At 38.7% G+C, this 26,092-nt stretch overlaps 1 protein-coding gene across 1 annotated transcript in view; it reads right to left on the bottom strand.

The window, feature by feature from the left end:
- ANKS6 (ankyrin repeat and sterile alpha motif domain containing 6) overlaps window positions 1–25,775 on the bottom strand; it is a 1,232,679-nt gene extending 1,206,904 nt beyond the window's left edge. The window contains exon 1 of the mRNA XM_044064590.1: window positions 25,591–25,775. The gene's annotated coding sequence lies outside the window, so the exon portion shown is untranslated. The remainder of the gene's footprint in view (window positions 1–25,590) is intronic.
- Between the last annotated feature and the right edge of the window lie 317 nt (window positions 25,776–26,092).

Here is a 26,092-nt window from a genome sequence, read left to right as displayed (position 1 = left end):
ATTTCCTGAAAAAATTCCAAAAAAATTTTGGATCCCTGTTTCCATTGTTTGTATTTTTTTTGCCTTGAAAAAAGTTACTTTTTCTTTTTGTTTTTAACCCTTGATTTAAATTACCGGTTTGCTCATGCAATTTTAATTTAAAAATTAAAAAAAACCCTAAAAACCCCTTGTTTTCTTTGGGTTTTTAAAAAAGGAATTAAATCTTTCTCTGTAAAGGCAGGTCAATTCCCCCCTTAATTGGGAATCTTACAATTTTAAAACTTAAAAATTTCCTTAAAAATTAACACATGGAAAAAAAAAAAGGCAAACTCTCTCTTTTGGAAAGTCAAAAAAAAACCCAATATAAATTGTTCCATAAAAACCCCCAAAACCAAAACAAAAACCCAACAATCGGAGGCCAAAAAAAATTCCCTAACCAAGAATAAAGAGGAAATCCCCAAAAACAAAACGGAAAAAATTAAAAAAGATGGGAAACCCCCCTTGGCTCAAAATGATCATTTTGGGTATTTCTCGGCCCCTGGGTGCTGGCTGAAAAGGGAAGGCATACTCCGGGGGGGGACCCCACATAACCCCCTGGACTAAGGCTAAAATATACTCAGTCTTGCCACTTGTAATCCGGGGGTATTGGCAAAAAAAAGAAAAAGTTCGAATGCCCCATATACCCTGCCCGGTGCATTTCCCCCTCCCAAAATATGACAATATGAAGAAAATGATCTTTTAAAAATTTGGGTTAAGTTTTGGGTGATTAAAAGGGGAAATGTTAGCCTATAATGTAAAAACGGCTTTAGGGGTTACCTGTCATTTTTTGGTTTTGGCGGGTTTTTTTCCCCCCAAGTCCACAAGGCCAAAGAAAACCCCATATGGCCAAAGGGATAAAAACAAAAAATCTATAACGAGGTTAAAAAAATGAAAATTCCCCCTTTGGAGAACAGATTCTTGCAGAAAAAAAATGGTTCAAGGTGGAAAGATAAGGATACCTCATCCCATGTTTTTTCCCCAAAAAAAGGGAAAATTTTAAAGTAAACCCCAGGGGGGGAAAGAAAAAATGGCTATATTAACTAACGGGGGAAAATGTTTTTTTAAGGAAACCCATCCCAAAAGGCCCCCCTGGCCTTCCTAGAACCTAAAAATATAATTTAAAAATTATATTATTAATAAAACAAACGGGGAATTATTATAACCCCCTAAAATTTAAATTTATAAATAAATTATAACAACACCACCCCACAAAAAAACAACTATATATAAAATATTATTAAAAATTATTATTAAACAACCATAAATAATTCATATATTAATTTAAAAAAAAACCACATAAAAATTTTAAAAAATTTAATTAAAAGGGTGGAATTTCCCCCCCGGGGGAAAATTGGCCGCAAATTTTATAAAGCTTCAGAAATTCAGGTATGGCTGCAACCAAAAAAAAACCAAGCCCCAACCCTAAAAAAATTTTTTTAAATAAACAAACTAACAATAAAAAATATAATTAAAAACCCCCAAAAGGGGAACACCTTGTGTTTAAAAAATAGGTTTTTGGGTTTTGAAAATAAATAATAAATTTTTTATTATTTAGGAATTAATTAATATGTAGAATTAGTCCTGAAAAAAAAAAAACCCAAAGAATTGCCAACATCCTGCAAAGGTTCGGGAAACCCCCCCCAAACAAAAACCCAAATCTTACAAGATGCCCGGGAAACCCTTAAACAAAAAACAGATAAGGGACCTTGGGGCCCCGGGGGCTCCATGCCCGAAACAAACCCAAACAAAAACACGTTCAATTAGTTTACAGGTATGCCCAAAGGGGGCCCCCAAAAGGGGCCCCCTCCACAAGGGGTAAAAAAGTCCAAAAAAAAAAATTTTTTTTTATTTATTCCACCACCCCAAAAATTTTAATTATAAATTTTAAAAATTTATTTAAATTAAACCTTCCCAAAAAAATTATTTTAAATTTTTTATTTTTAAAATTTAAAAAAAACCCAAAAAATTTAAAATTTAAAAATTTTAATTTAATTCCAAAACTTTTAATTTTATATTAAAAATACCCATATATATTAAAAAATTTAAAATTTTTAAACCCCAATTAACATTTTTTAAAATAATTTTTTAATTTTTTTTTTTTAAAAAAAATTTATAATTAAAATTTTACCAAAAACCCCAAAAAAAGGGGGAAAAACCCTTTTAAAAAAAAATTTTTTTATTTTAAAATTTGGGTGTTTAAAAATTTATAAAAAATATGTTTGGTAAAATTTTATAAATTTTTAATAATTTAAATTTTTATCATTTTAAATTTGTCACGCGGCAAGAAAGACTGATGTAATGGTGTCGGCTGCATGTTTATACCCCTGACGTCATGGAAGAAGAGACAGCATCCGACGCAAGAATCCAAGACTCTGGTATTCAGGCCAGCTGTGGGCTACCTGCAGGCAGATAACCCAAATGTGATGACTGCAACAGTGAAACACGAAGAACATCTGGTTATGACTGCCTCAGACTTTGAACTTCTGGTGCCTCCTGGGTCACTTGTAGATTTTTGTGGAAACAGCTGTCCAGGGGGTTCGAACTGCACATTCAATAGCCTCCTGCAGGACAAGGCATGGCTGTCTGCACAGAGACAAAAGGCATCTCTTGTGAATGAATGTGACAGACAAGTCAAAGATATGCCCAAGGTCCTTTCTTTTTTTCATGCCAAAAAAGAATCTGCTGCAGTATCCTTCTCTGGGCTGTTGATCTCCTGGATGGCTTTTTCTCAGCAGATTAAGTCCTCCATTTCTGATGCTTTTATTGACAGGATGGGATGGCTAACACAGGAAGAAACAGAGGCACAATGGTTGACAGAATGGTTATTAAAACACTAACATGCTGAGGGACAACTGACCTCTGACTACACTGAAAAAGGGAGCAGTCGATAGGATTGCTGTTGCCCTATGACAGGAGAACTCTGTCGACACAAGGACAGTCCAGAACCCTGGCTCCATCAGTTTGTTTGTGTCTTTTGGCTTTTCCCGGTTAGGGGTCGCCACAGCGGAACTCCGGTCCGTTAATGATTGGTAGTGGATTTTTACGTACCGGGTTACCAGCCCTGACGCACAACCTTCAATGAAGGCACGCCCCATTCACGTATGCCTCCACACAGAAGACACTCTAGCTGAGAATCGAACAGGACAATGTCTTGCTATGAGGCGACAACGCTACCGCAGCACCACCACCGCAGTAACCCTGGCTCCATCAGTGTCCCCTCTAAAAAGAAAATTGTCCCAATTGAAAGAGAATGTTTTGTTGTTGCTGCCTACAGTGAAATCATATCTGATTGGTGTTCTTCAGAGCTCTTTCTCCAGATCCCTGGATAAAAATCCCGATTAATGTACAATAAATGTTTTGCCCTTCTGCTTCGTCTTCCCTACAAGTGCCTTAATCTCTAGACTGAATATCACAGAACCATGAAAAAACAATTCATAAATGTGACCTTGGTGTCCTCTGTGAAATTAATCCAAGCAAGGCATGCTAGCCAACAGCAGCTCTGGCTGCCATTGCTCTAACAGAACATAATGTTACAGTAATAGCCAGTCTCGTACCAACAGTCTCATGGTAAGACATTTGTAGGTTCTTTTAGACTGATCTGCCCAGCAATTAATTCTTGGTTTGGATCACTTCTTTTCTAAGAAAATCTGACAAATCATTGAAAATGCCAACATACAGCCCAAAAGATATTCCATGGACATCTATGGTTGAAAAAAGGTCAGACAAAGACCTTTATTACAACATAAAAGATACAACAGTCAAAACTTGGACATTAGGCATCTCCTTACCAAAAACTGGAATTTGGTGAAGTAACTATTCGGTAATGACACTGATTTTCCTTCTGCACTGAAATTTGTATACAAAGAGGAATATGAATATTAAAAATACAGCTGAAAGACCACCTACAGAATGTAGACCTCATGGAATGTTTAGATGTGGCAGGTGTGCACAATGCAGGTACATCTATGACAGTGTAAATACATCTGTAACAACATATCCTAGAATTATTAGTAACAATTACAAATGCAACTGCAAGACTATAGGGGTAGTATACATTGCTTTGTGTGGATCATGTGACAGTTTTTATGTAGGAAAATCTGAGAGATAATCAAGAACAAGACTTTACAAACATTAGTTTTTATTTTTTGTTAGAAAAACTCCTGGTACCTACCCATACCAGTGGGGGTCACTGGGAAGCCATAACTGAAACAAAGGAATTACAATTTAAGTTAAATGCCACCTCACCACTAGGATAAAATGACAATACATCATTAAATGGATTACGGTTATGAAAATCTACGGATATTTAAATTATTTTATGTTATGTGTTTCATCTTTATATTTATGTGGGACATATACATTTGTGATGTTCAACATACATACATATGCATTTTTTATTACTGGACTTTACATCTAAGTCATGTACAAATTTAGACAATGTTATAACAATTACAAAGTTGTTACGTTTTAGTCTTTCTAGTTAGGTTAAGTAATTTTATGAGGAGCTTTAAAAATGTAATGTAATTTAAAAGGATTGCTTATTGGATGTTTAGCATCACATGCCATACTAGATTTTACTTTATTAAGGCTACTTGTATTTATAGGTTCATAGGTGTGTACTAGGCTAATGGCACTGAAGCCTTTACAAGCTTAGCCCATAGGATTACTCTAGCATCATATCACTCGACCTTAGTTCCCAGTGCCTCTGTTGAGTAGAGCCACTGTAGTGATCCCCGGGGTGAATTTTCTATTTTCCATCCACTCATCAATATTTCTCTTGAAGAGGGCCAGTGACATGCTCTGTTTGACATGTATGGGAAGTCTATTCCATAGCATGGGCAGTCTCTGGGTTATGAACCTGTCCCTCCAGCATGTTCTGTTGATTGTGGTAATGAGGTTGAGATCTCTGGAGCGTGTGGAGGGATTGGGATTTCTTTAGATGGGGCATTTCTAACAGAGCTAAGTCAGACATGGCTTAGTAAGTCAATCAGAGATTGCCTCTAAATAGGCGATATGAGACAGAATAGTTGAGTTTTTTGAGTCTGAAAATATAGGACAAGTGTTTAAGGCCTAGGATCCTCTTTATGATGTACTTTTGCAGCCTCTCCAGTTGTTGCAGGTGTCTACTGAGGTACATTCCAAATGGGGCACTGTATTCGATGACTGGCCTAATGAGGGAAGAGTAGAGGTAGACAATGACCTCTTTCTTCCTGGATGTAAAACCCTTCGTAATGAGATGTGCCACAAAGAAGGACTTTCTGACCACAGTGACAATGTGGTGGTCAAAAGAGAAGTTGCTGTCAACCTGTGTTCCCAGATTTCTTATAACACCTTCTGTGTTTAGTGGACTACCATTAATGTGGTAATTCATGGAACCGGGTTTTTCCCAAAGGGTATGAGGACACATTTTTTGGCATTGAGCTTACCAGTCGTTGCCCTCAATGAGGCCTTTCTGTAGGATGTCGACATCACTTGGGGAGTTAATAATAGCTTCGAACTTGCAATCGTCTGTGAACTTAGTCGGCCAGAATCCCTTCAAGTTGGCCTGGACTTCAGAGAAGTAGATAACAAACAGGGGAGGACCCAGGACCGAACCCTGTGGGACTCCACTCGGGACTGGTTGGCAGTCTGACTTGGAGTCAGCTACTTTCACACTGTGGGTTCTATCTGTGAGCCAGTTTACAACCCACCTAGTTATATAGGGGTTGATGCCTAGCTTATGGAGTTTTTCTATGATCAAGGTAGGCTGTATGAACCACCTTGCCTTCATCCACAGCTTTGGTGACTGACTCAAAGAAGTTGACCAGGATGACCAGGCTTGATCTACCCTTCACAAAACCAAACTGTGTGGGATCCAGAGTTTGGAAATTCCTTATATCCTTGTTTATTAGGTCTATGATGATGCATTCCATAGCTTTGCATATCAGACTCGTCAGGCTAATGAGGCGATAGTTCCCAGAGTCTGCAGTGGCTCCTCCTTTGTGGAGAGGGATGACTATAGCAGTGCACCATTCGGTAGGGGCAAAGCCTACGGTGAGGCTGGGATTGAACAGGGAACACAGGTGAGGTGCCAGTTTACTCTATAGTTCATGTAGAACACAGCCAGGGATATTGTCAGGTCCCATTGAAGCTGTACTCTTTGCCGTGGATAGTGCTATTTTAACCTGTACAGCAGTAATACTGGTGCCTGACAATCTACTCGTATTGTGATTTAGTTGTTTTATATGAAGAAGTCTTGTAATTTCAGGACTAAAGTACTAATCTACAGACTATTAAATGTATTGACCGCGTTTGTGTTTGGATATTGTTTTTTGTTTTTATTTTTATTGTTGGTTACTGGTTATTCTGGACTCATCAAGACAAAGGGCAAGAACACACAGTCATGCCTCCCTATATGGCCATTGCTCTGCACTGAGAAAAAACAGACCATGACAAACAGGTTAACAATGCTCAGAACATCTTAGCAGGAAGATTTTCAGCTAGAGTTTATTAAATTAAGCTAATGTTGGACCTGGCTTGTTTGCAGATGTGTGCCACAAATTTGACAAGAGGGAAAAGGTTAAACACTTCTCTTCAAATTTTTACCAAGTTTAGTGTAACCTTGGAGTCTGTATATAGGGAGATCAGGCAGGGATATGGGGGCTTACAGTGAGCCTACGGCAGAGGGGTGGCGAGAGTTTTGTTGGGTTAGTGACCCTTTGTGTAGCAATGGTGGGGAGTGTGACATTTTTCATGTTAAGACTTTGTGGCAACAACTTTGTGTGTGTCAGTGTTTTTGGATACAAAAGTTTAAATAGTATACCTTCTGAACTCCTTATCTGGAGTATGTACTGCAGGGCTCAGAGGTGTGGGAATCTTCTTGCTGCTGGTGATATTATCAAAAAGTGTAAAGTTTAGGATTCTCCAACCAGAGCCTCCAGTTTCTTGGAGGTGCAGCAGACTGTGCATTTTCTTGGACAATCAGATCCCCACTATCAAGAGATATCCAAGTATCAGCTTTATTGGCTACTCTGTCTATATCAGCAATAGAAGGATGTACCTATAAAAATCTGCTTGAAGGACATAATGGCTTTATGCAGCATTTGCTGTGGAGACAGCATAGGGTATTAATGGCCAAATAACCCTTCTGCCTCATTCCACGACTCCCTCAACCATGACGTTGTCAGAGGGAATATATGGGAAACAATGTTGTCATCATCAGCCACATCAGTGGAGATTCCACAGGGAAGACACTGTACTTCCTCCTGTAATTTGCATTCTTATACACTGCAGGAGGAGAAGATGACTCAGAAGATTAAACACAGACATCTGTGAACTGAAATGGATGAAGGAATCTGCTGCAGAACTTGGGTCCTACTGGCCTGTACAGGAAGTTGCATAGCTGTCTGGTTAGGAAATATTACCACTATAAAAATACTGATTGGGACTTCCAGTCATATTGATTAGGTATTAACTCCAGAGTGGAGTGTGGAATCAGAGCAAAGGCAACATCTGACTCAGCTGCAACCACTAAAAATGCCAGCACAGACATCAGCTCTAAATAAAAGTGGTCACTGAAAGTGACTCAAACATACCACAACTAAAGGAGGAGCCAAAAATCCATTTCAGATTAGAGAGGTGACACCCAGGAAATCAATATCAGTTAGTCAAAGCTGACCCCAGGACCAGACTACAAGAATAGCAATGAACAATGAAGGACGAAAAAAGGATGGAAATATCAGTTTCTGCCCTGCAGCCATTAATGCCAGAATTCTGGGATTTGGCATCAAGAGATAGAAGCCAGTAAGGAAGGACCAAAAGTCCTCATTTGAAGAGCATGGCAGCAAAGTGGAATCTACTCATAACCAGATGCCTAGTAGGACACAGCTGTACCATATTAACCTCCACAAGCTCTCTACAAACAAAACAGGACAGTGACAAAGTAATGCCGGCCCTTGGAGTCAATGCTTTATGTTTTTGTTTCTACAAAACAAATAAAATGTCCTGATTTGTGGAAACAAAAGACAGCAAGTAAAGAAACAATAAATGACAGCAGAAACCATTGTTTCAATGACCTGAGAAACACATGATTCCATGCTTGTGTGATCCACTACATAATGAGGAAAGGAAAAATTTGCCTAACAGCTTTATTTTTAGAACACTTGGTCACTATTACCTTGCATTCCTTTGATGTGAAAGATTAAGGCTAAAAACATCGGAGCTTAAATGATGGATACCTGACTTGAGATCAGCTTCTAAGTATCAGACAACTTAGAATTAGCTTTCTGAGCCTCCAAAGATTACTTTAATAAACAGCATTGGAGTTTTTCATTCCCCAATCACACTTGAACCCAGCTGTTGCCTACTGGTGGGGATCTGTCCAGATCTACTACAACAAGAGCCATTTCTGGGTAGTCATTCAGGTCATTAGGATTATTTGTGTCCTCGCAGGTATCCTGGCAAAAGACAGCATGCCTCCTCAGGGTGGGGGGATGTGGCCTGCAGCGCTGAGAGACAATGTCTTTTCCTACACAAATACATACCCCAGTACACCTACTCAATGAATGCTACTACCCACCACATGGCCACCCCAGGTCATGGGTTCTACTCCTTCCTCTGTGGGGCTGCTACCTACAACCTGTGACTAGCTCTGCTCCATCTCCCCACAGGATGTTCACACTCATCCTCCCAGCCAGCTCTGTCAAGCTTCCAAGCCAGTAATCTAAGGTCACCTGGATGGTAAGTCAGGGCTTTATCCCTCTACACCAAAAGAGCTGGCACCTCTCCTTCCTGTGTGGACACTGAGTAAGAAAACTCCATGCAGATCTCACATCGTGTGGGGACATGGGCATCCTACAGGCAAAAACAGACACTCAGTACACCCATTCTGGGGTGGAATTTCTTCCTCAAAAGGAGCAACAGTGAAACTTGTGCTCCAGGATTGCTTAGAAGGCCAACCTTCTGAACAACCAAAATCAGAATAAAAGTCAAGTCAAAAGTGCCAAAAAAGTAGTATAAAACCAAACACTTTAGAAGCAAAAAAAAAAAAAAAAAAAAGTTCCCAAGACAGGGAATGTCAACAATACTTAAACTCTCAAACAAATGTCACCAGAAAGACAGTGCAGTGACACTACTATATGGAAGGCTATGTAATGTACTACAACTGAACTGATGAACAGTGACCCAGATGATTTTATATCCCTGGATACACAGCAGTTAGGCATTGGATACACAGCAGTTAGGCATTGTAAAAAAGACAGATAAGGCCTGCTCAACTTGGTTGAGTTCTTTGAAAGGGTAACGGAGGCCAATGATAAGGGGCACAGAGTCCACTGTGCTTACCTGGACCTTACAAAAATCTCTGCCATTATCCCCCATTATGGGATTCTTAAGCAAACTCTTCCAAATCAGCACTAAGCCATCCATAGTTCTCTAGATTGGTGGTCTGAGAGAACAAGGGTTCCTGATCTAGACAGAAAAATGTCACCAGTGGTGTCACACAGGGCTCTCTCGAGTCCTCTCCTCGGTGCTATACATTCCTATGATATAAAAGCTGATATCAAGGGACTATGGTTAATGAAGTTTGCAGATGACTGCAAACCATGCGTGGTTATCAAACTCTATTTTGACTGTAAATTTTTTTCAACAAGCGGTGGACAAAATAAATGCTTAATATGTTAATCATAGGTTTACCCTCAACACCAAGAAATGCAGCATAGTGAGATTTTCAATATGCCTGCACACTGATATTAGAGCCCTTCCCACATGAAAACTGAAACTGTGAAAAAAGCACTAAAGCAATCAAATTGGATAAAATTAATTTACTGGCTTGTAATAATAATGCCTGGATGCTAACAAAGAAGAAACCTGCAGAAAGTAAAAAAACTCTACTAGAAAAATAAAAGGAAAAACTCTGGCTAGGAAGAATCCTGCAGCTATTCAGCAAAAAAAAACAGCTCAGGTTTCAGCACTGGTACAAGAGATGACTTGCAGTAGAGGACAAAATAAATCAGAACTGTTTAAAGTAAGTGAAACACTACAAGAATATATACAAACAAATAACAAAAGGATGGGAAAAATAGAAGACACTACCTATTCAAATGACCTGCTATAGTTGCAAAATTCAGAGGCTGAAATATAAGGTTGAAATAAAAGGCTGACTTAGCATGAGGCTTTTCAAGAATAGCCATTTCAAAATAATAATGCAGTAAACTCTCAGTTAACTAGAACTGAAGCAACCAGCACTTTCAAACAACCGGCAAAAAAAAAAAATCAAAGAAATACAATTTTCATGTGTTGCACTTTGTTTTCCCCTGCAAAACGTACCTTACGTTTTTAGAGTTTTAAAAAGGAAAATAGGAATAAATTCCTTCTCTTCCCAACCTGAGAACAAGTCAAACCAAACAAATAGTACAGGGTACAGTATTAGGCCAATTTTTAATAGCAACTCTCAAGCAACCAGAAACTACAGTTATCCGACATCATCTACCAGTCCCCATGGGTGCTTGTTAACTGAGAGTTTACTGTAATAATAACAACAACAACAGAGTTAGAAGACAGAGCACTCAGAGAAGCCTGAGATTTTCTGTTGTACCAGAGAAATTAGAAGTAACAGACTATATTTTATGAAATTTGAGACATGCAGCTGGACTGGTGCTCCCCAGCAGGATTTGTTAATTAAAGGACATATGTGCATGCTCCAAACCTAGCCATGAGAAAGCAGCCAAAACCTACATTATCAAAAATGCAATCATACCAACAAAAAGTGTTGCTCTTGACAATACTGTGGCAAAAAAAGAAAAGTATTAAAAATGGGAGACAGAATATTTGTTTAAAAATGATTTATTGTAAACAGGCAGAAAGGAAGCACATTTATCCCACTGATCAGGATTTTGAGACACAAGTTTGAGGTACAAGCTGCCGTATCCATCTGTCTTTAGAATGTATTTGATCAATGAGGAAAATACAACTTTGGATGCATAACATGCTAAGGAAAAAAATTAGCCAACTGGAATGACTCAGCAAGCCGAAGTGGAACTTGCTTCTCATTCTTCTGACAATAATAAACAATAATAAAACCCACAGAGACTTTGCCAGAGTTTTTTTTTCCATTGTTCCAAATGAAAATGACTGTCTTGACAGAAAAGCACAGGAAGTGACTAGATAGAAGAATCAGAACTACTTTGGAACTCAACCAGAGACTAGTGTTGGAGAGGAGCACAAAGAAAACCAGCAACATTGTGAAATTAGGGAATAAATGGGAGACTAAAGCATCAATCTTATAAATACAGGACTGGACGTGTGAACTGTGCTGTTGCAAGTAACGAAAAAGACTGGAATTTTGAGGACTGTGTTAAAACGTGGGAGAACTGTAAAACATATACCCATCTTTATGAAATTAATGTTTAAAAGTACACTGAAAGAACTGAAGTAGTAAAATATTTTTCATTCTTATTAATATTTGTGTAAGATGTCATTATATAAATATATTGTAAAGCAGTTTTGTACACAGTGATGATATTTTTATGTGGAGACTTGTCGTTACATGGAATGAAAGGATAAATTAAATTATGTTCAATGGAAGATGGATTTTGGCAGTAATATTGAACAAAATTAAATGCTGCCTATGGAAAAAGTAGTGGGTAGTCTAGCAAGAATAGAAATTTGAAATAAAAAGAAAATTAAGTATGAATGTGTAATAAGCAAAAGACAAAAATGATATTTTGTAAATATGGTAAACATTACAAATATGTTAAACTGTAAATCTTGTTTTCTTTGTAAAATAAAAGGGCTCCTACTCTCTGATAGGCATCATGGGGATTTCTTACATACACCTGAGCTACCTCAAACTCAAGCAAAAGGAATTCATTGCTTAATGCCTCACCTGAAGAATTAATTACGATAATAAATCTCCCGTTTCATCAGCGGGGATATCTAGATTAATGCCCCTGCTTTAAGCTACAGACATTTTTAAACAAAAATAGGTTGAAAAATGTAAGACATAATGACTAAAGGATTGGATAATGGTAGTTTTCCTGTATTTGCCAAGCCATTATCTATTTTCTATTACCAAATACTGTCAGCGGGAGATGAGATGTCTACAGGTGCAAGCAATTAACCATGGAAAGTCTGTACAAAGTGAATTTGCAAAGATTCTTTTCATGTATCTGCAAAATTATTAGATTTTTTTTTTCTCCCATTACCAACTGCTTTTATTAGCAGACAAATTGATTGCAGGTGCAAACAATTACTCACTAGTCCTATGAATACTCTGTACTTTGCACATTTCCCTCAACACAATGTAACATTTAAAGATATACTGTCAAGCAGGTCAGTGAAAAATAAATTAAGTTAGAAATTATAGGATGTGAATAAGATATACAAGTAGTTGCACTAAAGTATTATGGCTGCTGGTGAGACATTCAGTAGAACAGTGCACAGTTTAGTTTATTTAAAGGTAGTTGGTACACTTTTTCTTAATGTTAAATATTAATGTTTACCGAAGGCATGCCCGCTGTTTTTTTTTCTCTTCAGTTTACTGCCCAATTTGTAAAAGAATGAATAGCATGCACCTTAAGCATGGGTAACAATTTTAGTTAACAGGTGATGCCTGTGGGTGCAGTTATTGATTTGGGGTAACTGCTCCTATCTGGAGACTTATGCATCTGTTACAAGTTAAAAGGGGATGGGGGATTTTGAAGATCTGTTTAAGTTTCTTGCTTGAGAGTTTTCACTGAAGTACAGTTTTGAAAAAGTGACACAGGTTCAAATGGACATAAGAAGCAATTACAAGAGAGTTCAGCCTGCCAAACATTAGTGCATGCAAGCTAAAAGATGGAAACATGCATTCAAAACAAATGTCACATACAACAGGTGGCCGTAATGGTTTTGAACTTAATGGCTATTCGGTCCATATTATCAAGGAATGTAAGTGGCCTTACAGGTATTTGGAAAAAAGCAAAATGTAGCAGAATGCAAATAGTAATGTTGCAGAAGACACATATGGATAAAAATTAGCATGTGAATTTGACAAAGAAAGGATTTTAGGATGGACATTCAGAAGAATAGCAGAGATGGTAAAATAATTGACTTTCAGCACAGATTTTTTTATGGGTGGGGACTGGAACATGGGGTTGCAATAGGGATACTGTACTGGGTGACCTACAAGGGAAATAAAAAAAGGTAAAGTTCTGAAGAAATATAAGGGAATATGTGGTACTGAAGATGTGAATTCAGTAGTAGGAACTCAAGATAGAATTTATATATTATTCTCAAAGATATAACTGGGGTAGGCTGGAGGGAAATTATAATTCACAACAGCATATGCATTGAAAGTTTTGACACATCCAATAACTATTTCAGATCATACACCATTAAAAACAAAGATAAAGATGCAAGGTAATGACATAACATGGAGACACTTGCACTTTTCTACTTACCTGTTAAAAACAGGTGAATAATTTTCATTAACTTCTTAAATTCAACAGTTTGGGAAAAAATTAATTTCTTCAGAAGGGATAGATAGCGACTGGTTTAAAATGAAAATGAAGTTTTAAAACAGGGTAGAAATAAAAGAAAAAGATATGGGAAAGTAGTAACAGAATTACTTAGAAGGGATACTTGGGGAGCGGGTCAACTAATGTTAAAGTACTGCAGAATAAAAGGGATTCGCACATTATAGGAAGATGAGTAACTTCAGAAAAGTTAAGGGTAAGAGAGAGTTTCTATAATAATCATACGTGTAGAAAGGATGGTGGTAATACAGTGGAATAAGGACAAGCAAAAGTCTGAACTGCAGCATTAGAGACTGCCTTCCATACCAAGTGCTGACAATAGAATACATGCAAAGCGTAACAGATAGCCAACTGCTAACTGAAAGAGCAGCCATGGTAGAGTTTTTGAGTCTAAAACATAAGCTTCTGTTAAAAACCGATAACTAGCATGGCATATAAAATACTAAAGAATCACCAAGGAAATTTACCAATGAAGAATGCAAAGACATCTAGTCCATAAGGTTTAGCATGGATCTTCCTCTTTCAATCCAATATCAAAATATTCTTCAAAGCAGTTTTGCATAAGAGGCCTCCAAGTAAACTTACGGCCCTTCCTTGGGATTTTAATTTTATGTTAGAAAAGCCAACACTTGTTCCATTTAAACCAGCTTACTCAGGCTGACTGGAGGTTCATAACATGGAAAACATTTCTGCTGATTGCTCTGCCCTCTGCAAGAAGGGTATCTGGAGTTGCAAGCTCTTATGGTAAGCCAACCCTATCTCATTTTCCAGATGGACAGGGTTTCTCTGAAAACTAGTCGTTCTTTTAGGTCTCAAGTGGAATCCAAGTTTACTTTAAGCCAAACTATCCCATCTCCTCTTTTTTGTTACTGAACATAAAAATGAGGGAAAAAGGATACTCCATACCTTGGGTATACACAAATAACTTGGGTACCATTTTGACAGAGCTGAATCTTCCAGATCTTTGGATCAACTGCTTATTTAACCAAACCAGGTGGCTTAAACATTATTAACTGAACTATAACCAAATATATGAAAACATGGAAAAGGGGGTCACCAGGTATTCAATTCACACACAAAAAAACGTTTTAGAAAAATGTTGGATGGGGTGGTTTTATTCTGATGGAAGTCTTTGCACAGGAGAAAAAAGTGTTTAATACACAACATTTTTCCACAAAATTTTGTGGGAATTGAATACCTGATGAACACCTTTTCCATCAACTGGTTATTTCTTATAAAAGGTAAGAAGAAGGGACAACCTTTGTCAAAACAGACCATTTCCAAATGGTTGTCTAAGGCTATTTTCTTTTGTTATAGTCTCCATAACAAATCTATTCCAGGCAGGGTCAAGGTCCACTGTACCAGGGCCTTAGCTTCAACTATAGCTTTTTGGAAAGGGTTAGATTCTAGAAGCTGTTTCTTGGTACTCTTTACATACTTTTACAAAGCATAAGCTGGATTCCTTCTCTAGGTCCAGATCAAGGTTTGATAAGCATGTTCAACCTCCCAAATGTAGTTAGCTGTGGTAATCTACCCACATAGCTAAGGCTACTGTAGCAGTGATAAATATGATGAACATAGTACAGTTGTGCAAGCTGAACTTACCTTAACAGTAGATGTTGGAATGATCACTGCTACAGTAGCCGGACCTCCATCGTCCTTGTTTTCTGGTGTGTTTTTTACGCCAGGGTATGGACATTTATTTTTGTTGTTCCTACCACAGTCCTTTCAGGATTCAAGCCTCCCTCTCCTTGCTGGCAGGAAAACTCTTAAGGACTTTACACCTAAACTTGTCATTCAGTTTAACTCGAGCCCCTCAACAGTTTGGTTGCACAGAAGGTGCCCTGAAGCTTTGGAAGTTGGCCTGCTGTCATATCTTTGGCAGGATATAACCCACACAGCTAAGGTACTGCAGCAGTGATCAGTATGATGAACATAACCACACAGCAAGGTGTCTATTACTCTGCTTTCCTTTACTCCCACCAAAGAGCACAGAAAATGGTGCAAGTACTGCTGCACAGTCTGAGACAACTCTATGTCAGAAGGATGGAGCCCTGACTGCCATCCAGAGAACAAGCAGCGACTTAGGTGCTGGAGGATGGAGTCAGTGATCAAAGACTAGCTCACCCATCTTGGGAAGAAGGTGGTATGACCCACTGCAGTACTGAAGTGAACATGCAAGGCTGACAATTCAGTGGTTCGGGGACATGTATGGTGCCAGTCCCTCAACCTGCTAAATTAATGCATTTGCTGGTCGGTGAAAGCAAGTGTAAAATGAACAAACACCTTCTATCACTGCAGAAATGACAGGCCCTCCATTCAGCAACTGCCTGTGCAGAGAGGTCAATCCAATTTGGGGTGGGGGAACACAAATAAGCTCAATGTCTACAGAAAGGGGAGGCATTCCAAGATGGATGCACACTAACAGCTTAATTCTAGCTCTCCCAGTGTGAAGACAGAAACTTAACAGAAAGCCAAGGGACCTGGATTTCTGTGTAAATTTCAGCAACTGGCTAGTAACTGCACTCCCTGGATACCAGAGAAAAAAAAGAGAAATACAGAGGACCTGATGGAAAATCAGCAACAAAAGGTGATAAAAAAAAAAAAAAGACTGGGAAAAGTACTGTAGCTGTTCAGCAAAAAGCCAAATTTGCATTCTGCCTGACATATCTCCACGTCCCCTCTCAAAAAGAAAGGTATCATGTCACCTAAAAAACTACCACACTGACCTTATTACACTGAAGTGTGGTTTTCAAAGATTGAGATGCCTGGGTGCCATAGTCCTAGGTGTCCTAAAACACAACAGAAATATGATGCACATAAGTATCATATAACTACAAAATAACTGTCCCCAGATAAAAAGCAGAAAAGGTAGCATTTCAGAATGACCCACTGGAGAAACACAAAACAGTCTAGAAATCTGAAATATGAGAAACAAGCTGGATGCCAAAAAAAAAAAAAAAAAGTAACAATAGCAATATATCCTTGTTTGTGGTATAACAGAAATGCAGCATTGCTCCCCCACCCACAAAAGAACAGGCAAATGACACATTTTGATAACAAATCATCACTGAAATGCTAAAACTACTATCAAATGAAATGTCCTTAAACATGTCTACAGATTTCACACAGAAAATCTGAATTTAATTGCCAATCATGTATACCTGCGAAATGCCTTGACAAACATGCTCATACCATCAGTACACTTCTATCTAATGCACAGAGATAAAAGTGTAAAACATGTAGCATTTAGTACACGTAGCATTTGGTAAATCGATACACACACACACACATATATATATATATATACACACACACATATACATATACACATACACTTCTTTCCGCTTTTAGGGATCGCCACAGCGGAACTCCGGTCCGCTAATGATTGGGAGTAGATTTTTTGCAAGTGCCAAGGTGCCAGCTTGACTCCCAACCTTCAAAGAAGACACGCCGAATGCCACTTGACCGCGGGGAGGACATGCAGACTCCACACAGAAAGTGCTCACACCGAGAATCAAACGAGAGAACCTCTTGCTGTGATGCAACAACGGTACCACTGTGGAATTACACACACGCACACACACACGCACAGTGTGTGCGTATATATATATATATATATATATATATATATATATATATATACATATACACACACACACACACACACACACACACACACACACACACATATATATATATATCTGATGAAGCAATACACCGCAAAAGCGCTTACTCTACATTAAATACTGTGGTTTTAACCGTGACTGAGTTTGGATTTTACTTGCAATGTTTCTGTACGAAACGTTTCCTGTTTTGTTCATTTTTATACTGGTTTTTCATACAGTTAATTGCTGGTGGTCATCATATTCCTTTTATTTAAGTATAATTCTGCTATCTTGACTTGCATGACCTTCACAATTACATAACACACATACACAACTGCAACTATATACAAGAACCTTGTTAGGTCACACACATACATGTGTAAAACCACAAACTGTCACTTGTATTTATGAATGATTTCTGACTATGTCTGAACAGCACTTCTTCTGTGTCAAAGATGGAAAATCAACACTGTGGAAGAAAATGTTTTGTCCCTTATGCCTAGGTTTGAATACCACACTATAAAAATCAATTTCATCAGTGCATAAAGGCAAAAGCAAATGTGTAAGGTCATGACATTTATGCTCCCAGTGATGTCTGCAAACTTAACTCACCTGACAGTTACCTCCCAATTTCCAATATATACTTCGAAGCTACATCACCAGACAAGCATCAAACTAAGTCCAAGTATAAGATTAACTTCTCAATTTCAAGTATTTATGTCCTCCCTGCTTGGCACAGCTGTGCTCTGCTTAACATTGCACAAACATGGTTGGCATCATTGCTCAGTGAGCACTACCAATAAAACACAATAACTGAAACTGGCGGGAAAGCATAATTTTTCACTGCTTTAGGTCAGGTGTTAGACATGCCTGGAGTTAGTGGGAAAGCTGTTAAATTTAGGGCACAAAAGTGGGGTGTCCAGGAGTCCAGGATATTCAATGGACGCCTGGTAAAGTGTCACAGCCAATGGCTTCTGCAGGGGGGGGGGCACTATTCTGGCTCCCATTAAAAGACTGAGGCATGGTGTAGTTTACCTCAAGCTGTATCCAGTACTAATGACATCATGTGCACTGCAGAACAGTGTAGGCATCATTTTCATAATCTACGAAGGAGCAAAAGGGACACCCTCAACCCTCAATCTGGCATGACTTAGTGGTAAATCACTTTGTCTATGGTGTGCAGGGTCCTGGGTTTGAGCCTTGCAGAGGCTGTTCATTTTCAGAGGTGATCTCTGCTTAACATACAAGGCCATGTCAAATCCAGAGCTGTTGGACATGCTACACTTAAAGAAATCCCAATCCCGCAGAGCCACACGCTCCAGGGATCTAAACCTTGTCATCACAATAAACAAAACATGCTGGAGGAATAGGTTCCTGACCCAGAGACTCCCCAGACTCTGGAATAGACTGCCCATACATATCAAGCAGAGCACATCTTTATCCATCTTCAAAAGGAACCTTGACGATTGGATAGGAGAAAGGAAATTCACCCCGGGGATCATGTCAGTTGCCCTGCTAGACAGGGGTCCAGGGAAGTAAATAGTGTGGGAAGAAATAGCCAGGGAATTGTTATGGCTAGGCTTGTACAGGCCCTAGGGCCAATAGCCTACTACCAACCTATGAACCTATAAAAGCAAGTATGCATGCATTAGTCTGTAGCACAAACCAACTTTAGAAATCAAATGTAGTCACAGGTTCTGGGTTCAATATCACAAGTATCAAATATACAGTACTGGATTTTTTTTAACAAATGTTCACATTAAATTAAATTCTATGCAAGTGGCATAAACGTTCTGCTGTTAAATGTAATATGTACAACTGGAACATGCACATATGCAATATATGCACATTTCAAAGATTATTTTCAGCAATCTGTAGTTACTGTGTGTATTTGTCAGGATGTATACTTAAATGTAATACTTCAGATAAAATATTTATATACTGCTGTTACTGCACTGTAAGTCACATATGATGGTACTAATTTTATCTCTTTCTCTCACACCAACCCTCATCTCTTTTTTTATTTTACATTATTTGTCTTCAGAATGTCACGTCATCCATCTGTACCAAATCACTAAATGCTACACACCACAGCGAGGTAGGCCAGCCCCTGTGGATCAGCCTGCCCCCGCTCCACCAGCTCCAGCACCAATGCCCAGCTCATCTGAGAGCCAACCTGGCAGAACTTGCCCCAGCAGCTGGTGCAGTAGTACACTCCAGGAGCAGTGGTGGAGGTGGCGATTTCATCACTTGCCAGGAGATGCTAGGGTTGGTGCACAGGGTCATGCACTACACCATTGGTGTACTGCTATGCCTGATGGAGAGGCTGCTCTCCCTCATGGTATGTAGGAGAAGACAACATCAAGCACTCCAGCCATCAGTGGAGTAAGGGACAGTGATGGCAGTCCAGTGGGTGAGGACTCTATTCTTACTGTCTACATGTTTGACAGGCATGTGCCTGTGGTGTCCCCTCCTTCACCACAGTCATAGTGTCCCCCCACCATCCCTGTCTCTTGTCTTGTTCGTTTGTATTTGCTTCCTTACCTACCCTACTTGCCTAACCCAGAAATACCTATGTCCCTTACACAGTATTCCTCTCTTACTGAAATTATAAAAAAAGAAAAATGGGCACCTATCCCACAAAAAAAGTATTATCCCATACATAGCTCACCATTTTGCACGTTTCTTCTTGACGCATTTGATTTGGTCAGACTGGCATGTAGTTGTCACTCCTCTCTCTCTCTCTCTGGAGGCGACAGCCCAAACCCAGCTAACATTCTGCACATATCAGCTTTACTGCTAAAGAAATGGCTAGGTATGGTTCTTACCTACATCCTTCCTGCACATTCCTGTATTTCTTTCTCTTTCTCCTTCCCCCTGCTTGCTCCCCATTTCACTGCTTTCTTATTTACCCCATTTTAACACCTATAATCTGGTCAAACAGTAGAATCACACACAACACACAAGTATCAGAAAAAGCAATGGATCCCTTCACTTTTTGGTCTCTGTGTTTTGGCTGGAGTTTGGCATCACGAACCAATGCCAAGCAGCTGTGTAATGCTGCAGTTACCTCTGCAGAATGCCGCTTAACCCTGCTGAGCTATGCCAACACACAGTAATACATGCCGAATGTACTATACTGAATAATGTCATTGCATTATCACCATTTAAATGTATTAGATGGACCTGGATTCGAGTCCAGTATCATCTGGGCTCGAAAAGAAACAGGTCAATGCATTTACACTTGCTGCCGTAGAGTCAGCTAAGCAGCAGGTATGTTTCATAAACTCAATACTAACTCAGAATTTTAGCAATGCGGATCACATTCGTGCACTGCTTAACTATACGCAAAAAGGGAAATTAATGGAAATGTGCATCTCGCAAGTGTAAACACTTTGCCAACTAGTGCACAAGCCAGCTGCTAACCGCTGCACAATGCCAAGGCAAATGTAGCATCTAGTAGTGCTGTATGAAAAGCACACTCCAACCACAAATTAATGAAAAAAAGCCAGATAGAGGCCAGTAAGATCCACACCGATTTATTAATTGAGCGCTTTCGTCTCACAATGCAAACTTCATCAGACTGCCATTGTAACAAAAATCTCACCTTTTATGCAGTCTTAACCACATGACATCACTTCCTCTATATCTCTAACTACAAAAAATAAACTAAACACATAAATACATATACTTACTTAAAAATTACTGCATGACATCATCCCATATAAAACACTTGCATATAAAATTCTGCTTTTAGTTTTAAAATAGAACTAATAGAAATTGCACTGTTAAGTCCTAGTGCCTCAGAGGCGTTAGTTCTCATTTGCTATCTGAGCTCCATAAGTTCTAGATATTCGTTCCAGGGTCCCCCCTCTCTCACCCACAATGACTTGCTCAATGACAGTAAACTCAGGTCAACCAAAGTCCGAATACATTCGATTTATTGACAAAAAATAAAAAGTTAGGCACTTTCGTCTTACCTACTGGATAGAGACTTCATCACAACTTACCTAACTCGTACATAATCAAACAAATTACACACTAATTAATCAAATGTCATTAATTGAATTAAACAATAAATTAATGGGATGTAAACATCCACTTAATTATATGACAGCTAAACACATGTTATTCCTTACAAATAATACCAAAATAATTTCTAAAAAAACATTATGTTAATTCTAAGGCTCTCTTCTTTAACACGGGAGCCAAGAAAATACCTGGTGGGATATTTGAACATAATTTGATAATCCAGAATAATTATCTTAACTCTAAACAGAGTTCTTGTGCTAGTTTTACTCTAAACATGCCCAGTTTGGCTTAAACACACAATCTTCTTTAAACATAATCGTTTTCGGTTTAAACATACTCGGTTTGCTTTAAACATATTCCAGTTTTGCTTTACTGTTAATTGTTTCATCAAATACTTCTGTTTTACAAATTTCCTTTAGTTAACAAACGTTTAGTGCTTTCCGGTTATTGCTTAATAATGCAGTTTGTGTCCTTGTAACTCCCCTTTCGTATCAAATAAACGGTTTGTGCTATTTCTCATTACCTTTGATTCTTTTCTGGCTCTGTGCTCTTTTCTCTCAGTTTTACCTTCACTGTCGTCTCTGCACCTCATGGTTCTGAATATTATTCTCTTTCATCCCGGTTCTGACACCATGTCACTCTCCTATCTAGAACACAATAGAAGAGTCTTTGTGGGTTCTGTTCAAGCAGCTTTATTTTATACAAACACATTAGAAGATTACTGATTTTAACTTAAGTAACTTGTATACAAATTAACAACTGTCATCTTGCATGCTCTCTCCCTGGCTGATCTTTCAAAATGGCACTAGGGATTACACGTGTCTGGAATTTATATATGCATGCATAGCCTTGACATGCTTCTTATCTACAGAAGGTAATTGTTTTATGACTTCCAGCATTTGCCAAAGATATGAAGTCTAAGTATTTAAACAGGTAGATGCTAAATACCGCTAGTTCCTACAGTGGGGGCTTGACTTGGTATAGAGTCAGATGACAAGGAATGATGTCATTCTGCAAGCTATCCCACCAATAATATTTGAGAGGACTCGGAGTGAGACAGAGCATTCTGTTTTGGACCCGACAACTGCCTTGGTCCGATTAAGTAAGTTTCTAGAAACAATATAATTCTCTTAGATATAGTCAGGAATATAGCAAAGCTTAGTTTAGATATTTTTCTTTATTTATTTCAGACTGTCCTGCAATGGTGTTTTAAATATTTCCGATGTCACTGTGAATCTACACTGAGAATTTTCTTGTTATTTTATTATTTATTATTAAATATATTTAAAAATGTAATTATGGCTGATCTGTCTAGAAATATTTAAGTTTTGAGAGTACTTGTATATTTATTTGGTGACACTGTGGGCCACTACTAATAGCACTGCTCTTCGTCAAAGTACCATTTGTATTAATATTAATATTACACAGTAAGATTGGACACCCTTTCTTAAGGACGTTAAAGTAGCTGATAAGAAGTTGGCTGGTGGCAGTGATAACTACCTTATAGTCTGGGTAAAAAGGGGCATAACTAGTAAACCTGTACCAGCCTTTCCCAGGTGTGTGTGTGTCAGCTAGTTAAGCAGGGCCACGAAGCACTGGTTGGACAGAGGGGGTGCTGGAGGTCTTGACTTGGACACTCAGCTGAGATCTCAACTCTATATCTGTGCTAGTGGGGAGCCTTACAGGGGATCTGGAGAAATCAGCCCTGGACTGACTGTGGTCTCTGTGTGCTCTTAAGGGAAACTGCACTTGATGCAGAGAGCTGCATCTCGAAATACTGTGTGTGTACCTGTCATCCTCCCAGTGTACGTCTCCCAGTGGTGAGGACTGAGGCTCCTTGATTACCGGTCTATTGGAGGGTTGTCACACACAACATATCCACTATTGTACGAAAGTTATTTTTCATTGCCTAGCTTAGTTATTACTAAGGGTATGGCGACAAAGACCACGGGATGGAATCATTCCAATGTATTCCTCACTCATCAGGCCAGCCATTGAGTACAATCCCCTCTTTGGTATGTACCTGTCCAAACATTTGTCACAACTCAAACTCAAAACTCATACAATGGTTATTACTAAGGGTATGGCGACAAAGACCACGGGATGGAATCATTCCAATGTATTCCTCACTCATCAGGCCAGCCATTGAGTACAATCCCCTCTTTGGTATGTACCTGTCCAAACATTTGTCACAACTCGAACTCAAAACTCGTACAATGCTTTCTTATGAAGAAAATCAAGAGACTAAATCATGTAAACTACAATCTCAAATCCTTGTCTATCATCTCAGTGTCATACAGGTTAGTGTGGGGCAATCTCTGCCTTGCTTTCACAGCCTCAACAGACTCTATCCTGTCAGGCCTACTGCACATTTGCAAGTTCAATGGGGGCATAAACACCCTCTCAAGAGATCTATAGCTCTTGCTGGAGGGATATATATGCATCACAAACAATACTACTTCTTTGGAATTGTCTTCTTGTCCACATAAGACAAAGTACTTCTCTTACTTTATTCAAGAACATAAACTGGATGAATGGATGGGTAACCGTAAATTCAACCATGGTTTAGCACCCTCATGGATAGGGGCAACATGTAAAATGTTCCACTCATCTCTGGGTTATTCATACTTAAAATACAAGGCCTAAAAACTTCATGTAGCTCTAGATTTCTAAAGATACTCCCTGATCAACAGCTTTGTAACTGGCTATGAAAGAGTTGACTCTTCTGCATACCACTCAGCTATCAAGATTTTACTCATATTGCTGGTCTGTTCCTTATAGAACTCATTTTCAGGCAAATCATTGAAGACTGAAGTCAACATATAATGACAGACATTTGAATTTCAGACTTCAAATCATTCAGAAAACGCATGCTACTACAAAGACTATTATTTTAGCAACTGACCATATTTATTACAGTAATAGTTAAAATATGTCCCTGATTTTGGGCCTTCTCCTCCACCCCGACTATGTTTGGCTTTGGCCAGACGTCTTGCAGAGAGGTTTGCTTGCATGCCCTTTTGGAAAGTGTTAAGCATTACTGTGTTCAGCCAGCCAGGTGAGAGGCTTTTACTATTTCAGTAAATGCGTCACTCAGGGGGCATACAATTTCATGGGGGGCACATGCCACTATGTGTCCTCCTCTAAAACCACCTATGCTCCATACAAACATCTCACCCAAATGCACCACAATACTAAAAATGACTTGGTTCCTGTCCTGCGATGCCTCACAAGCCAATTTTAATCCTCCTCCCATTATTATTTTTTTTTTTAATGAGATTGCAGTGCAACTCCACCCCTTTTGATTATCATTGCTGACTCAGTGGTGAATGATAATCAAAAGGGGTAGGGGTGGCATCACAGCTGTCAACCAATCTGTGACAGCCAGGGAGTTTTAAAAACTGCATTAACTTGAGACATTGTTGGATTTAGATAAGGTGAATTAATATATATTTTCTGCACTAAAAGACGGTTATAATGCTAATTGTTACCATCGTAACTCACCACCTTTTCTCAAGTCACCAGTTTTAGGAGGGATTAAGAGGGGGCAGGGCTAAAATCCAGGTCAAAAAGAAGAAACAGTACTGGGCTGGCTATTCTGCCCACCATTCAGACAACACTTTATGCCTGCTCATCCCTCACGTTAACTTAAAATAATATTTGAATTAGCCACTACCACCCCATTATATACTATCTAACGGCATGCGTTTCTTAAGCACTTCCTGGTCTCGAAAAGCTCACGAACTTGCACTTTCTGTCTAGTACCACACTGTTTAGCTAATTTAAACGGAGGACTCTTAAGAAATTCACTACACAGCTAGCAATCACACGAAGGCCTTCAAAGCCAAACTATCCAAATAAATAACTGACACATATGGTAGACGAGTATATTTTTTGCATCCAAAACATGCATGTCTCTAAATAAGTAAAACGACAAATAAAATTTGCGGAACTAAAAGTCACGCAAGTTATACTCTGAGATGTTATGAAGGGTCACTTACGTGTGGAACGATGTGCACAGTCAAAATAACAAAGCGAGTCATTTTGTCTGTTTTCTTACCCGTATAAATGAAATTAAAGAAAGATAAAATAAATCGAAACTGCATACTTCTTGCATTCAGCCATATTAAGGACACAGCTACACTTTATGCGGGTACTTCAAAGGTATTCGCCCCGACTACTCTGTAAGTATTTCAGTGTAGAAGTCAGTAACAGCCACTTAATCTTCAGAATGAAGCAGAACACTTTAACGAACGGAGATACCTAGTCACAAACAACGGTCTATCAAACGACTCGAGCCAGTGCAAGCACTTGACAAAATAAAATTTATTTACTTAACTTTTGCTCTTTTGTGAAGTTGACAAAAAAAGCAATTCAAAGAAAAACGGTCAAAACTTCAAGTGACCCGATTCTACGAACATAAAACTCCAGAAACTCACCTCAATCAATCCCTAGTTACGTACAGAAAAAGGAAGCCATCATTTTTCCAAATGTCCCATCCCAGTTTCTACCGAGTTTCCCTGAGTGGAGCACTCATTACTTATTCGAGATCTGACGTGCTTTGCTTGTACAGCAATTCCTTTAAAGTTTGAGGGGGCAACAGCATACTGAAACTGATGGAAATTTTTAGAAATTAAAGGTCATAGTTCGAATACACCTAAATAATATATTTTACATCCACCATAATACTCACATAGCTATACTGAGTCTGTACAACATTGTGTTTTTCCTTCTGGCATTCTAAAGAGTTTTTACTTTTTGCAAATCACCGCTGCAGTAAGCTTTTAACGAAGTTGTCGGTTACAGCTTTTCATAGTTGCACAAGTCTGAACGTCTGATACTGTCCACTTTCTCAAGCATACTTGACTATTCCTAATTTTGTCTCATATTTTCGACCTGTCCCTCATACAGCATTTGACTTTCAGATAAAGCACCGTCGAT

This window comes from Protopterus annectens, chromosome 3.part0 (genome assembly GCF_019279795.1).
Source record: "Protopterus annectens isolate FY-2018-M chromosome 3.part0, PAN1.0, whole genome shotgun sequence".
In the NCBI taxonomy this organism is placed as follows: Eukaryota; Metazoa; Chordata; order Ceratodontiformes; family Protopteridae; genus Protopterus; species Protopterus annectens.
The sequence above is the reverse complement of the archived record's forward strand: the minus strand, read 5'-3'. Positions and strand labels throughout refer to the sequence as shown.